The sequence below is a fragment of the Miscanthus floridulus genome, chromosome 16 (assembly GCF_019320115.1).
Source record: "Miscanthus floridulus cultivar M001 chromosome 16, ASM1932011v1, whole genome shotgun sequence".
NCBI lineage: Eukaryota > Viridiplantae > Streptophyta > Magnoliopsida > Poales > Poaceae > Miscanthus > Miscanthus floridulus.
Window position 1 is genome coordinate 3,338,200 of NC_089595.1, and position 15,321 is coordinate 3,353,520.

General features: G+C 42.3%; 1 pseudogene; it reads left to right on the forward strand.

Moving 5' to 3' along the window:
- Positions 1 to 15,321, forward strand: part of LOC136510157 (protein TOPLESS-RELATED PROTEIN 2-like) — a 29,088-nt pseudogene that overhangs the window by 5,172 nt on the left and 8,595 nt on the right.

A 15,321-nucleotide genomic window follows, 5' to 3' on the forward strand; every position in this document is an offset into this window, starting at 1 on the left:
CTTTCTCCCTATTAGAAGTGCGAGTCCCTTGCCTCACCTCCAAGTTACCTGGGAGATCCTCTGGATGAGTTCGCTCATGGGTTGATTTGTGGAGCTAAAGCTCCCGTCCTCTGCATGGCGTACATTCCTCCCCATATAGTATATTATCGATCTTGGCTCCCAATCGGCGGTCTCAACCTGAACACCTTCCTCAGCAAGGCGGCCCATCTTTTCAAGTTCTGCTTCAAATTCTAGCATCTTTTTGGCGTAGCCACGAGAGCCGAGATGATGAGGATTCGTCGCTTTCTGCGAGTTCTCCTTATTCTTCCTGCTCAGTTCTAAGTACTCCTCGGATAACCTGTATTCCTTGAAATCCTGCCAGAAGTCCTTCTGCTTGCTAAACTGTCCACCATCAAAATCTGGCTCATTATTTTGGAGGATAAAATTCTTGTACAATGTCCCCTTGAAATTCTTGAAGCATGTCCCCATGATTTCTTTTGCTTTTTTCTTGACTAACTCCTTGTCATACTCCGTTGGGAAAACGAAATACTCTGGGATCTTGATATCCCATATGTAATCCTTCTCACTTTTGGGAACCCTCCATGGGTCATCATCTTTCCTAATCCACTTCCTGTACCTAATCGGGATGAAGTCCCAAACAAGTAACCCGAGGATAGTCTTGTATTTGGTCAAAGCTATAGGCGGTGAGAGTGGATCCCTGAATTCATCGAACTCAGTAATGTGCCAGTGTGCATTCCTACCAACAGGAATCTTTGACACGCCTTGCTTGGATCTGGCCTTCCTGCTACCCGAACCCTCTGGCTCCTCGGCCGGTGGAGGCTCCTGCTAGAGACACCAAGTAAGCTATGACTCTCTCAATTGATTAGCCTGTGTGGCTACATAGTCACATGATACCAAAGTTACCTGGCCATCTTGGTCATTTTGACCCAGATCGAGTAGGCCGGACGGGGTCCATGGCTGCTCGTTCTCACTGTCCTGATTGACACCATCACCGTTTGTCGGATCATGCGGCTCTCCCATCCCAGCGATATCAGACACTTCTTGTTGCCGATCTATTCTTCAGCGACGGGGTAACAGGCGACGATGAGTCATGGCTGTGACACGATCGTGGATAGTTTTGGCTGCGGACAACTACTAATAGCATATGTTCATATATATATAATATGTTTAATGCAAAGTCTAGTAATAAGTCCACATACAACAAAGTCAAATAATAGCAAATGTTCACCTAGAACAAATTCATTGTTTGATTGACCACATACAACAAAGTCCACCTACTATTCTACGAAACTAAGCCTACATCAACTTCTAAATAAGAAAAGCAATGACCATAGCCATAAATAAAAGCATGACATCTTTCCAAGACCAAGGAGCAATTCTCCTAATCTTCACATCTCCAGCGGGTGGCTTCTCTTCAATCTCCAGTGCCAGCGGATGGCCATGGTTTGTATTCATTGGACCATAGTAGGCCGGTTGCCCATGGTTTGCAAGGTAGGCCGGATGACTATAGTAGGCCCTCAAAGCTTCAGCTTCTAGGTTGTACTTTTTGTGCAAATTACCAGGGTAGCGATTGACTTGAGCATAGCAATCTTCCCAGGTTCCATAAATCCCAGGCATGTGACCAACATGCACTACATACCATGCTATGGTTGCCTATACATTTAAGTAAATTAGGCATGTGGTAAGTGGTAATGGTAACTCACTGAACAAGAGTTATTATTCAAGTTATATGGCCAAACTAAATCTATTTAATGTTCTTTATCCTTGACATGATAAAAATTTACCTCAATAATGGGACTGTTTATTATTCGGAGATCAATGTGGTTTAGTAATCATACTTGCTAGCATGCAACATCATATGTCATTGGTTAATAGTTAGCAACAGGGGTGCTCATGTGAATTTCTCAAGTAAGCAAGCATACTTTACTTTGGACAGGCATGGACACCCTAGCCTGTAACAGGGGTGCTCTTGGGAATGGTACAAGGAAGTTCTAGATATGGAAACTGTTTCCATACATCAAAAAGGGAGTTCTAGATCTTAAAGTAAAAGCACCTCAAAGTAATAAGGAACAAATCTCTACTAGTGACACTTAATTCGAATCTACACTACTCTTGTTCCTTATTTACAAATTAGAACCATTGATTTTGCCTTAGTATTCACAAACTTCACATTAGGTTGGTTGCTAAAGCACATGTTCTTCTATTAGACCAGATCCTCAGCAAGCACGAGATAATTTAATGTGTGTTCAACATGAACAAATCCTCTAGATAAATTGAAACATATTTGAATAACTATAACCTCACTTGCGTCCCTATTTAGGTCTGAATTGTTGTGTTGACAAACACAGCACACAACCTCCTTTCAAAATTTACTTCTTTAGATTTCTAACAATAGGGAGGCAAACCTTTGTCCATAACCAGCAGTACACGAATAGCCAAGAAACATAATCACATACCGTCACTTAATGTAGACATAAGTCAACTTTTTTCTTAGAAGTGAATTGGTAAAAATGTGTTACACAAATGTTCCCCCAAAATAAGTATTACTGGATTCAAGTAAGCAGCAACACCTCTACTGATTCATAGCAACACCTCTACTGATTCAAGTAAGCAACAACACCGTGGGACATTTCATCAGACACAGCAGGCAGTGAGCCACGAACTCACCGTGGGGGTGGGAAAGCAGCAGTCCGCGCGCTCCTGAAGGCCTCGGTGGTGGGAGTGTAGGCGTGGATTAGGAGGGGCACGGCCGGCATCATGGACGAGGAACGAGGGCATGGACGGCACGGTGCTCCGGCTTGGGGCGGTGGATGGCGTGGGGCGGTGCTTCGGTGTGGGGCGGTGAACGGCGTGGGGCGGTGCTCCGGTGGTGCGGGGGGAGGGGTTGGGGTGGGGTTGAAATGAATTTGGATAATTTCAACCCACGCCTCTTTTATACCAGTAGCTCATCACTGCCGGTTCTGATTATAAACCGACAGTGATGGGGGTACATCACTGCTGGGTCATTCCCCAAACCGTAGTGATGTGGTGTAGCAGTTAGGTGTTAAGTAGGATAACTTTTCATTTTCTTTCGAACTCCTCCGACTGGCTCAACGGTTAAGATCCCTCAACTTAGCCCTCGAGACCCGTGTTCGAGTCCCAGGTGGCCCAAATTTTTTTGTTCAATTTTATAAATTATTAAATTACTTCAGGAAATAGATCATCACTGCCGGTTCTGATTATAATCCGACAGTGATGGGGGTACATCACTACCAGGTCATTCCCCAAACTGGTAGTGATGTAGTGTAGCAGTTAGGTATTAAGTAGGATAACTTTTCTTTTTCTTTCGAACTCCTCTGACTGGCACAATAGTTAAGACCCCTCAACTTAGCCCCCGAGACCTGTGTTCGAGTCCCAGGCGGCCCAAATTTTTTTGTTCAATTTTATAAATTATTAAATTACTTCAGGAAATGGCTCATCACTGCCGGTTGTAAGTATAAACCGACAGTGATGAAGAAATATCACTACCGGGCCATTCTTTAAACCGGCAGTAATTTCGGTGTAGCGGTTACAGCATAAGTAAGTTATCTTTTCCATTCCTTTCGAATACCTCTGACTAGCTCAATGGTTAAAACCCTGCAACTTAACCCCCGAGACCCGTGTTCGAATCCCAGGTGGCCCAATTTTTTTTGGTTTAATTGTATAATTTATTAAGCGACCTAAAGGTCAAAAAGAAAAAATAAATAACCCTTGGCACACATCCTAGTGGTTAAGTCTCTGAACTCTGCAGCCCGAGACCCCAGCTCGAACCCGAGGGCTGGCACAATTTTTTTAATTTTTTATATATCACTGTCGGTTTTCAAAATAAACCAATAGTGATAACCAGCATCACTTTCAGTTTCTTCTCATCAATGCTGGTTTTTTGAAACCGACATTGATGTTTATATATATTAAAAAATTTCTTTTATATACTGAATAAATAGAAGCATATGTATTCCTACATCGAAATGGCTTGAAATTTTTTGGCAAGCTTGTACATCCAAATTAAGACCCCACACAGGATCTTAGGTTTTTCTGATTAGTTTTCTTATTTATTATATTTTTCTATGTGCTGAATGAGATAAAAGAGGGTGAATTTCATCTTGGACCCAATAGATTTTTTCATCCACCTCCACAAATTTCTTATCCCTAGGGCACATTAGCGCCTATGTAAAAGTTTGGCACCATTCCGGATTTTTTCATGGGTAGACTCAGTTCAACCTATAATTAATCGGTGTCGTAGCGCGGAAATTCAATTAAACCTCAGAAAAATCTCCGAAAAATCCCAAACTAGGTGTTTCCTTCACACGTGGCACGTGCAAGCCTAAGAAACAGTTTGAGACCAATACAACACCGGAATGTCCAGGCGTGTGGCTAGTGAATCCTTCGATGTCCCCCAGTGTCCATCAAGGTGTTAAGAGTGTTAGCGCACACGTTTTTAGTGATGTGCATGGGATCAAGACAGTGGTGTACACTCAGAAATGGCCAGTAAGGTAGTTTTTAGAAAACTAATTTTTCTTCCAAACGCTCCCATCAGGCGCTGCTACTGCATTGTCCCCTTCCCAAGGACAACCTCCAGTTTGTTGAGTTCTCAAAGTATCGCAGGCCTGTCTCGATATTTTGGAGCTAAGCGTTTCTCAATAGTACAATTGAAATCTTTTCTGTTCCTGCAGTAAGGGTGATCCTTAGGTAGGAACCTACGGTGTCCCATATAAACTATCTTTGAGTTATTTAGCAGATTTACCGCATTGGTGTCATCCAAGCACTCGACACATCTAATATAGCATTTTGTCTTCTCTCCGGACAACGAACCTCGACCTAGCAGGTCGGTGATTGTAGTGATAAGTACTCCCTTGATCGTGACATGTTCCTTTTTGTACTCGTCCCAAACATCTGGTACACCCTTTTCAAACATCTCCACTAGTTCATCGATCACTGGTTCCAAAAACACATCAATGTCATTCCCAGGTTGTCTTGGCCCTTGGATCAGTAGTGGCATCTGGATGTACGACCGCTTCATATAGACCCAAGGTGGAAGGTTGTATATACAGAGCGTCACTGGCCAGGTGCTATGATTGCTTCTAACTTGGTCGAAAGGATTCATTGTATCTGTGCTCAAAGCAAACCAAAGGTGCCTTACCTCTCCACCGATGTCCTTATAGAACATAGTATTGATAGTCCTCCAGTCATGCCCATCGGCGGGGTGCCTCATCATTATATCTTTCTTACGCTCTTCGCCATGCCAGTGCAACAGCTTGGCTGACTTTGCACATGCAAACAACCTATGCACCTAGGGAGCTATAGGGAAACACCAAACGACCTTTACGGGACCTCCTTTGGTATTGGTACCCTCATCTGACGGCCCTTCCTTGTATCGTGGAGCTTCACACTTGGGGCACTTGTCCAAGTCTTTGTATTTTTCTCCACGGTATAATATGCAATCATTGGAACACCCGTGGATTTTTTTCAACCTCGAGGCCGATGGGGCAGATCATTTGCTTGGACAAGTATGTCTTTTCTGGCAACTTGTTTTTTTTTGGAGCATTTTCCTTATTATACCTAACAACTTATCGAAGCCTTTATCGCTCAATCCGTTTGTCGATTTGAACTCTAACAGCATGATGTCGGCTTCCAGTTTGCTCATTGGATAATTCCAATACAATGGCGTTTTGCCATCTTGTCTCATTTTCTCTAGCTTTCTCAGCTATCTTTCACTAAGATATCCGGTCTCTACATTACGTAGCAGCTGAGAAATACCATCGTTATCCTCGGTGTCATCAGCTAGCGTGTTCCTAAACACATTATTAACTGTGGCCATATGTTCCGTATTGACACTGAGTTCCGTATCAGCATCGTGGATGCCTACGTCAGGCATGTCCACATCATCATCATTTTTCTATAGAACATTCACACCAACCTCACCATGCATAGTCCATATCGTATAGTTTGGCATGAATCCCCTGGTAATCAAGTGCGATCGTATAGACTCAATTTGACGAAAGTTCCTTTGATTCTTACAATCTTTGCATGGGCAGAAGACAGGGTTCCTATTCCCAGCATGGGCTTTGGCATCGGTGATAAACTGGCTGACGCCATGCATGTACCGCCCTTTGTCCGTTCAGGACAGATGCATCCACTCTCGATCCATCTCTGCACAAAAAAATACTGAGACAGTAATTACAAATAATTTATAAGAAATCGAGTTTCATGAACAACAATTGTAGCTCGAAAGTACCATTTTTGGAAAATATTATTGTACACTAATTATTGGAAAATTGAAATTGGTAGCCCCGGCCCTGTAAATTGAAAATCGTAGTAAAAAACAATTATTGCACAATAATGAAGAACATCTATTCTACTCTACTTCTAAGAACTAATTATAGCATCACATACTAACAATGATGATCTTGACCACCATGGAATAATTAGCTAGGAATTTAAATGTGTTCATAGACATCAACCGTTTGGATGATAGATTCACCACAATTTGAGCCTTGCACAAATGTCCAATTGTAAAAGTGCTCTCTAAAATGGAGAAAGAACTAGAATGAGAATCAAGAAATATAGTCATCAAAACGAAGCTAATTAAGCAACAAAATCAAAGTAGTGGATGCTTGTTACTAACCTTAAAGCAAAAAGATCAAGCCATTCTTCAAAATCCAAGCACTAGCTTCATGGTGAAGAGCAGCCGCAACAATGGAGGAAAGGGCCCAAACGCGCGCCTCTTTTCTCGGGATGGAAGAGAGGAGGAAGGAGAGGACGGCTGCAGCCTTTTTATGTTGTAGGCTTATCATCGTCGGTTCTTGGCTCGAACCGACAGTGATAGAGCCCAATCACTGTCGGCTCTTGGCTTAAACCGGCAGTGACGAGTGGCCGCCAAAACACTGCCGGTTCAAGCCACAAACCGGCTGTGATGTGGTGCTTCACTTCCGGTTTTAGCCCAGCCCCAATCATTTTTTCATTTTCAAGCTCATAACCGGCAGTGAAGGTACATCACTGCCGGTTCTCACAAATCCGGCAGTGATGAGGTCGGCAGTGATATGCAAATCTGGCGTAGTGACTGGTCGGTCGCGTTTGGTGGCTTGCGCCACAAATTAACAATATGAAGTGTGATGCCTAATTACTGAAACCGAAGGACCTTAAAAATGTAAGGAAAAGGAGTCAGTTTTGGAATGTCTATAGGGCCCATGTCTATATTGTGTTCGTACGACGACAGGGAACTCATGAGTGGCCAGCTGAGTGTGTAACAACTTTTTTCCGTTTTTGTTGCAATTCAATATATTTATTTCCAAACTGTATCGAACAAATGTAGGCTTTAATGGAAATTAGAAGAGCTCCTGAGTTAATAATTAAGGCATGGAAGTTGGCGGACATAGTTGGCTCAGGACATATTCAAATCTTTCGTATGCCAGAAGATCCGGCAGCATCTTCTTCAAGCAAAGTATGTTCAACAACGTTTGCATGTACATCTTCTATTTAATGCGAGAAATATCACACAGCAATATCTGCTCATGTGCTTATGATTTTCGTGACATAGCACGCACTGAACGGTTCGGTTGAATTTAAGACAGTTATGGTTATATTCAGAGCAGTGATACAATTCTGATAAGCATTGTGCTTTATTTGTTTTCTTCGAAGGTTGTTCGCTTGCTTTACAAAGATGATGCTGGGGTGGGACTTTTGGCTCTCAGCTCCAATGCTGTTCATAAGCTGTGGAAATGGGAGCGCAGTGCCAATAATCCACGTGGGAAGGTTAGACCTGACCACTAGCTCTCTTTTTTTTTATTTCAACACTACAGTTCTGTTTAGTTGTTTTTTGAAAACCATCCATCACAACTTTTTGTTTGCGATCCAAATTTGTTCCACCTGTATTATGGCAACCGGAAAATGGCATTCTAATGACAAACGACACTACTGATGGCAACGACCCTGAGAAAGCAACAGCCTGCACTGCACTATAAAAAAAATGAAGCTTATTTAATTTCTGCTTCTGGTGGCAAAGTCTCATTGTTCAACATGAATACATTCGAGGTATGTCTTCTTCAGTTGTCTATAACAATAAGTAGTTAATTCCATGATTGATCTCTTACAAATCATGCATGACTACGTCTGTAAAATAAGGTTTATTTCGTAGTTGCACCATGGCCTTTCTTTGGCTTCACTGATTTCGTGGAATCTCTCATAGGTCGAGACTACTTTCATGGCACCTCCACCTGCTGCAACTTTCCTTGCATTCTACCCGCTAGACAATAACATCATAGCTATTGGAAGGGAGGACTCTTCAATTCAAATCTACAATGTTTATACCGATGAAGTGAGTATATATTAAACTTGAATCTGTCATCCCCTGTTTCCGTTAGCTAACAAGATAGTGGTATCTCCCGGTAACACTATGAACAGTTGTAAAAAGTACCTTGTGGTATGACCCAAAAAACATTCAAAACCCAAACATATGTTCACTGGTAGACAACAGAGCTTTACTCCTGGTGGGGAACCCCCTCTAGTCCCGGTTCCCCACCCGGGAGCAAGCATCTGGGACTAAAGGGTGGTCCTTTAGTCCCGGGTCAGGAACCGGGACTAAAGGGGGACCTTTAGTCCCGGTGGGTAACACCAACCGGGACTAAAGGTGCCTCCTGACATGCCACGATGGCCGGCACCCTTTAGTCCCGGTTGGTAATACGAACCGGGACTAAAGGTTTTTTTTCTTTTTTCTTTTCTTTTCATTTTTTTGTTTTCTTTTCAAAATAGGTTTTCGAAGTCGTATTGCACGCTGCTAATTATACATTTATACGCGTGTATAGTATGTTTCGGTTCAAGCACAATGAACGTATTAAATTACACAATTCAAGCATAGAAATATATATATATATATGCATGCATGCATCATATATATATATATATATATATATATATATATATATATATATTTACATGCATGCATGCATATGTGTATTTTACATTATATTATTTCATGTGCATATATTACAAAAGATTGCATTACAGTTGTTGTGATATAACAAGTTTCCTCTCATCCTCTAGCTTGGCTTCAATGGCAGTGTTGGGTCGAAGTAGAACTCGCCCTTGGAATCGATGACCTGCTCATTAAAAAATCCGGCTATAGACTCTTGAATTGCTTTGATTTGGTCTTGCCGTATGACCTTTTCCTCCAACCATCGAGCCTACAGGTTTGAATTAAAGGAAAATAAATTAATATATGTACAAAAAAGATATATATATATATATATATATATATATATATATATATATATATATATATAAAGACATAGTAACACAATCAATAATAATAATTAAATGAATATATAGTTTATTTTTAACGTACTTTGAGTCTCTCTGTAGGAGTTCTTTGGGAGACCACCTTGATAAACTTGCAAACATAGTAACCACAGTAGTTGTTCCCCTGTTCCTGCCTCAGACACCACTTTACGAGAAAAAAGATTTGTCATCCAATCTGGTGATCTGGTGAAAGCTATATGTTTAATTAATAAAGATGATGCGATTCAGGGGACTTACTTTCAAAGGGATTACATTCAGTGGCGCTTTGTATTTTTCCATGTGTTGCTTCTCAATAAAGGTTTTCCAAACACTGCCCAATAAAAAATTTACCACGTCATCAGATATAGTTAATCATCATGTTTGTGTGTATATATAGTTGCTAGAGATACCGAAATTACCTCTGGATAATATCTATCATATCTTGGTAGTCTTGTTGTGGTTTTCTCATCGAGTCATAGATTATCAAGTGACTTTTCACCAGATCGATGTCCATCAATATCCAGTGATTGCTGCATGTGTTTATAGGATATAACGAATAACACTCATTAATTAACTAGAATCAACATATGAGCCATTAAGGATGATCGATATTATTAACACTCACTTAAAGTTGTAGGGAAAGAGTATATCCTTCTTGTGGCGTTGGTTCACTAAGAAGTTCATGATGTTACTCTCTGACTCAGACTTCCAATTAGTCTTTGGAGTAACTGGGTCTTTGAATACTATATGGGGATCAACAAAACCAATTTCATTGCAGCCTTCCTTTCTGAGCTCTGTCATTGTAAATCTGCATATATATAGTACTTGTTAGGATAATTTATATGCATATACACACATATGATGAGTTTAATAATAGATCGAAAGAATTATTACTTACAGGCAATAGCAGCTAATGATAACTTTGTCCAAAGAGGTCAGGTGGCATAGTTGATGAAATTCTGCAAAGTCAACATACATAACATCATCGCCATGGAACCAATGTTCGTCTCTAATTCTGACACCAACGCAGAAGTCTCCACCGGTAGACGCCTGCATGTACCACTTATTTAGCAGGTACATTTGCGTCCCCAGATCAGATAAGGCTTGAGGGTTGTATAGACTCTGGCCTAGTACAAATTTTTTCTTCCAAATATCAACCTCCGCCGCACTCTCAAAGTTTCCATCACCAAACATCTGGTAAAGGTCGAGACCAGTCTCATCAATAAATTCACCAAGGTGATCCAAATCGACATCCGGAGGTATGTTTGCATGATGCATTAATCCTAAATTCGAACCATATTCATTACCAACAACTAGCGGGGGGACTGATTGGTGCGCTTGTTGTCCGAGTTGGGCAACTCCTTTCCCTGCCCGCTTCTTTTTCTGTGCCGCCTCAATTGACTTGGTGAGAGTGCGGTCATAGTCCGTTAACGTTGATTTGGATGGCTTACGAGATTCTCGCTGTTGTTGCTGGTAAGAAGCCACCTTTTTTCTTAGAATATCTAGAGCTACGAAGAAGTACGGTTTCTCCGGGTTTCTCCTTGCTTCTTGATTCTTTTTAAGTTTGTCACAGAATCTGGACATATCTTTTTTATATGCATCAGTTACTTCTTCCTTCTGTTTAGATATTATTTTGGGAATAGCCCTTGGTTTCACGGTGGCTTTCTTTGCCGGCGGGGACTGGTTCTTCGTTTGCGGGGCTGGCCTCTTGGTACTTGGCTTCCTGGTAGGCAGGGGCGGGGGAGGCGTTGGAGACCTCCTTGGAGGTGGTGGCAGCGGCGTTGGAGACCTCCTTGGAAGTGGCGGCTGCGGCGTTGGAGACCTCCTTGGAGATGGTGTGGATGCAGCCTTGCCTTCCAACACATTGTCATTGTACAGAGCACTATGATGATCTGGCGATTGAACAATTGGATTTAGGTTGGGGGAGGATCTGCTACAAAAAAAGGAATGACATATTATTATGAGCAGATTGTTAATTATTTAAGCCAATATAAATTAATGATGTAGTGTTTTCATCCGCACCTATGGTGAGGTAGTTCAGGAGGAGGTGGAGGCGACATCCCAGGAATGATGATGTAGCGCTTGCGCCATAGAATGAAGGTCTTCTCTGCTTCTCCTAGAGTCTTCTCGCCATCACCTCCAGGAATGTCAAGAGGCAAATCACTAAAACCTTTTTTAGCTTTATCTACCGAGATGGTAGCATATCCTTCTTGGATTATATTCCCATGAATCCTTGGTGTCTTGGTTTGGTCGATAGGATTAACAAGACCGATAGCCACCTTGATTGTGGAATTCCCCTTCGGAATGTGTAGCTCACACGATGTAAAAGGTTCAGTGACGTCATCCACAGGGAAGCGCAGTCCTGTGTCCCCTTGATTTGGTATCTCTGTGGAAGCGCAGCTGCTTTTCAACTGAATAGATTGGCTAATATTGATTCCTGGCTCTGATGTCTGCTTGCTTGCACTCACTGCTATTTGCACTTGCCTTCTGATTTCCTCCTGCATTCTCGCTTCAAGGTTTTTTTCCCGCTCCTGTGCTTCACGCACCGCTTCCTCCAACCTCTGGAGCCGCTGTGCCTCTTCTTCCTTCTTTCTCTGGCGGCTTCTGTAGGAAGGTCTGTCCTGAGGGAATCCATGCTCCCATGAGACACTTCCTTTGCCTCTAGTTCGGCCACCGTGTTCAATAGTCCCGATGGCGTATGTGAGTTCATCCTTCTCTCTGTTGGGCCTGAACGCACCACTAGCAGTAGCTCTCTGAGCATAAAACAATCTTTCTGCTACTTCTTGCAGTCTTGCGCCATAAACGCACTTCCCTGTCTCCTGGTCCAGTGTTCCCCCATGAGCGAAAAACCAATTCTTTGCACTCTCTCCCCACTCGAGTGATTCTGGTGTGATACCCTTGGCAAGAAGGTCTGCTTCCATTTTGTTCCACTTCTTCATGGCAGTCGGGTAGCCACCTGATCCCAAGTTATGGTGGTATGTCTTCTGTTGGGCATTACGTTGGTTCTTTATCACCCGACTCACACCCTCTTCCGACGTCTTGTACTGTATAAACTCATCCCAATAGGGCCTCTGCTTTGAGATCGGGCCTGGGACAGTAAAATCTGGTGCTATGTTCTTCTTGACATACGTCGTGTATAAGTGTTTCTTCCAAGTCTGAAACTGGGTGGCTATCTTCTTCATTGCCCAATCCCTAACTCGCTCCTTCAATTCATCACCATCTATTATATCACCATAACCATCTGTTTGGAGCGTGAAATGTTCCAAGACATCATTCCAAATTAACGTCTTGTCACGATCGGAGACAAAACTGATATGAGGAGCATTGGTCTTCTTCTTCCATTCGCGGGTACTGATCGGGAGCCGGTCCCGTACAAGATAACCACAGTGGTGCACGAATTTCATTTTATTTGGCCCCCCTGGTTCGCCTGTATCCACATTGAACTCCGTGATGATGAAGCGGCCCTCTAATGGCTTTTTGGGACCTCGAACATTTTTACTCTTCGTTGTAGTTGTGTTGATGTCGATCCAGAGGGCTACAAAACATAAACATTATTTTTAATGTCATGAGCACACATAAGACATATGATAATATATATAGCTAATAATAAAAAATATATACTTGGCCAATATGTTGTTGCTCATTTTGTTCAAGAGCTAAGTACTGACTCCCGTCATCTGCATCCTCTTGCACGTTATTGTTAGCACCATCATCGCCGGCAACTTGAGTGCCAGTGTTGATCAAATTCATCATCAACTCCTCCTCATCCATGTTTCTCGGGTCGGCCATCTAGCTTCAAAAAACAAAACCAATATATAGTACGTCATATCTTTGCTTACATGCGTAAAATCTACGAACAATATGCATTATTAAATCTTGCCCCTCAGTCATGGACGCAATTCGCCACACTAGGGCGAATTAGGGCTATACATAAACGGCCGAGGGCGAATTGCGTCGGTGACTAGGGCAAACCACGTCGGTGACATCAACAGCGCGGTTCGCCCTGGTGTGATTGTTTAGCGTTAACGATAACGATAATACGAATGTTGATTGACTAGGCCGCGAGAGAGGGCGGTGTGACAAGAGTGGCGGTGCTCCACTCCGCCGTATACATAGAAACGCATGGGCGAACGAGGGCGGCGATGCTCCGCGACGTATATATACATGCATATGAATACAAATGACATATATATACGTGTCGGCGCGGGGGCCGGTGTGCTGACGACGACGACGTGAGGCGGGCCGGCATGCTGACGACGACGATGTGAGGCAGGCCGGGGCGATGTCGGTGCGTGTTGTGATCCTATGTACCATGTGAACCATGTAGTCATTCATCATATGAGAAAATTCTATGCTGATAATGTAAGTATAAGTCATTATGAAATGTAAGTATATGTGTCTTATTGCTAATATAACCATTACTATTTCCGAAATGATAAGAATTTATTTTCTTCTTCTACAGGCACAGTACTTCGTCTCTGATGCTATGATATAAAGTAGTTTGAAGATAGTCTTCCCGGAAAAAATATGTAATGCTCATATTACTTTAGCAACATTAATATATTATATCTATATATTCAAAGTTCACAAATGAAGAAACGTTGAAGTTTTCCTTCATTTTTATATGATATTTGCGTATATAAAATCTAGGACATTTGTAATTTACTTTAGAACATCTATATTCGGTATCACAGCAAAATATAACATTTTTTGAAGTTTTCCGGCCACCGTCTGAGAATGTATAGAGAGACAAACTGATCACCTCGAGCTCGGTAGTGGAGGGCCTCGGACGCGCGCGGAGGAGGGCGCGGTGGAGGGCCACGGGCGCGCGCGGAGGAGGGCCACGGGCGCTCAGTGGAGGCCGCACGAGGAAGAAGAGGGCGGCGGTGTCATGGAAGGCGAACGGACGGCGGCGCGAGGAAGAAGAGGGCGGCGGTGTTCAACGAGGAAGAAGAGGAGCGGATCGATCTGCGCTAGGCGCTGGCGGTTATATACCAGGGAGATTTACTCCCGGTGCCAGCCACCAGCCGGGAGTAAAGGGTCTTTACTCCCGGTGCGAGTTACCAACCGGGAGTAAAGGTCCCTTTACTCCCGGTGCGTGTTACCAACCAGGAGTAAAGGTATACCATTACTCCCGGTTGGTAACACGTATCGGGAGTAAAGGGGTTTTTTTTGGCGGGCCACGAAACAGCAGCCCACCTTTACTCACGGGTGGGCTTCCCACCCGGGAGTAAAGGTGGCCTGCAGTTTCGTTTTCCGCCTGTTTTGAGCAGACTTTTTTAATAGAAATATGGATTTTCTTGTTAAATACATAGTAAATTAAATAAAAGGCATAAAATTATTTTGTTAAAAATATGGATTTTCTTTTTCTTTATTGCACATAGGAAAAATCTATAACCTAACTTTTTTATTTTTTGTTATAATTGTAAAACATAATGTAACTAATATTTATTATTTCGTTAATGCAAAAATGTAGTGTTTAATTAAAATTATTAAAACTATTGGTTTTGGACAGGAAATTTCTTTTCACATCATTTTAACGTTAATATTTTAATTTTTCATCACTCAATATCCTAATTTTACTTTTCGAGAGAGAAATTCCACCAAATCAAACATTGATTTAATTTGAAACACGACATAATAAACATCTGAATTCACAATTATTACATAATATCTCAAACACACACTACATTAAATCACTATATCATCAAGTGGGCACAACAGTGAACTTCTTCTTTATGTATGTCCCTTGGTTATGATCGCGTCATAACCAAGGAGTGTCCTCATCATTTACCAAGATGCTAGGGTCTTTGTTCACTTTGAAGGGCAGAATTCGGTCATACTTTTCATAATCTTCTGACATGTCCGACTTGTCCTCGATTCCCACGATGACTCTTTTCCCTGAAAGAACTATGTGGCGCTTTGACTCTTTGGTTGAGTCATTATCGTTTTTCCCTCTTTTTGGTTTGGTAGACATATCATTGACATAGAACACCTGATTCACATCCTTGGCAAGGACGAATGGTTCGT